The sequence below is a fragment of the Asparagus officinalis genome, chromosome 2 (genome assembly GCF_001876935.1).
Source record: "Asparagus officinalis chromosome 2, Aspof.V1, whole genome shotgun sequence".
NCBI lineage: Eukaryota > Viridiplantae > Streptophyta > Magnoliopsida > Asparagales > Asparagaceae > Asparagus > Asparagus officinalis.
In genome coordinates this window covers 70,470,270-70,472,253 of record NC_033795.1, presented here as the reverse complement: position 1 = coordinate 70,472,253, position 1,984 = coordinate 70,470,270, and the positions used below count along the sequence as shown (strand labels likewise).

The 1,984-nt window shown below is 36.9% G+C and overlaps 1 long non-coding RNA gene across 2 annotated transcripts; it reads right to left on the bottom strand.

The window, feature by feature from the left end:
* Positions 222–1,618, bottom strand: LOC109829597. 2 transcript variants are annotated; one of them, XR_002244090.1, is made up of 4 exons: positions 1,080–1,618; positions 927–991; positions 593–792; positions 222–263 (listed from the first exon to the last, which is right to left on the bottom strand). It is a non-coding gene; the product is annotated as an uncharacterized LOC109829597 (long non-coding RNA). The 2 variants fall into 2 exon arrangements; XR_002244089.1 differs by having other exon boundaries at positions 593–655; positions 1,080–1,530.

The window sequence follows — 1,984 nt, the reverse complement described above, 5'->3', positions numbered from 1 at the left end:
GTTACACGCCGGGATGCTTCCAGAAACGACTTGAGATTAACCTGTGTCGATGTCTCTTTGCTGGTCATGTTGGCGGTGACCCTCGGAAATTCTCCGTCTTTAACCACCGTTCTTCTTTGCCGGAAACGCCTATACCTTGGTTTTGGCGTTTCGGTGCCGAGCCTTTCGAACACTGAAATTCTCTCGGGGACTACCTTGATGCAGTTGCATTGAGACAGTACTTCATAGGCAGTGAAGGCTTCCATTTTGCACCAAGATTTCACCTGAAAATTCAACCCAAGAACCAAATTCAAGTCGAGTTTTGAGAACAAGTGGCAATACTATATATCAGGATCCCATATAAACCTCATTAATCAATTTGTGTAGTACTGAGATGCTTTCTGTATTTAAGAATTAAAAAAATGCATATGGAACCCTATGTTCTCAACCAATCATTATTTTCTAGTAAACGCAAATCTGAATACTGTAACTGTTCTTCAAAAAATAATTTGGTGTCAACCTCAATATTATTGTTTATGAAATTATTTTACCAGTAGTTGCTCAACCAAAAGAAAAAAAAGGAAAAAAAGAAGAGGCATTATTATTAATTTACCAGTGCGGCCCTAACATGAGAAGAATGAAAAAGCCTTTGCAGACACAAAAGCTTTTCCCATACCTGCAGATGAGTTTCACAAAGAAAGGAGGATTAAAAATAGAGTTGATTTTGCATTTGGACCCACACAGTTCATGGAACTTGTGCTGAACCACAACGCACTCTTCATTGCAGAAAGAACGTTGTTCTTTCCTAATCCCCTATGAAAATTGAAAATGCATAAATAAATGAATAAGAAAGAAAAAAATATTCAACAATTAAGAACTAACCACATGTTAAAGTAGAAGGAATAACTTCCATTGTGGAAGAAAAAATTTTAAGAATAAAAACTCACGAAAGCGAATAAGCCATTCAATCTTCAATAACGTATCTATTCCTCCTTGCACCAAAAGCAATTCTCTGTACAAGAAAATGAGAAGATAATAGTTAACATAAGCTCAGCATATTCACTAAAGGGAAAAAAAACATATCAGTTTTGGATATTAACTGAAAAAATCTGGGAGTACGCCTTAAGGCCTGTTAAGAATTTTATGTAGGTTGGCTTCATGGACTGACTGCTAGGGACCGATCTGATAGAGGGAACAAGGTATTCTGCAACCTGTTGGTAGTAAAAACAACAACAGCAACAAATTTAGAGAAGCAACACCCTTTAGTTACAAATTGGGCTTGGATTGCTCATTGAGTCAATTGTATGCTGATCATAATCATACTTCCTTTAAATAGAAAATTTCAAATGAAAACCACAAAAGAGAAACATTAAAGAGCAAAATGCTCAGTTCCAATATTTTTCATTCCGTAAATTATGCTTTTGACATACATTTTTTTCTTCTACAAAATGGTTATACTTTGAAACAAACTCATTGGGTACCTAACTCAAATTGCAGTCCTTTCGTGTGAGGATTTGGACCATAACCAACTACATCAGAACACTAAACAGGCACATAAATCTGGAATCCTAGATACGAACACAAGTCTACAATCATAACACTTATTTTTCTCAAAAAAAAAAAAAAAAATCATAACACTTATCTTACCAGTCACCACTTATTATAGCAATTAACATGTCAGTGTTCGCGTGGAAAACTGTATCTTTCTTCATTAATGAGATAATTGTCATCTTGGATTACAAAGATCCGGTCTTTTATAGATCCGGTTACAACTAAATCAAAGAAAAAAAGTAAAAATTACAACTTTCCTCTTGTGAACAAATCGCGAGCTCCTGTTTTGCGGCCGCTCGCTTGTGTGGGTTCTTTGCCTGCGCCGGGGTTGTTTGCCGTGGACCACCGCGCGATCTAGATCCGGTCGGATCTACACGATTATACGGGTATTATTCCACGAAGGGAATAATAGCCGGGAGGGATTAGTCCACCAAGGGAATAATCGCTCAGATCT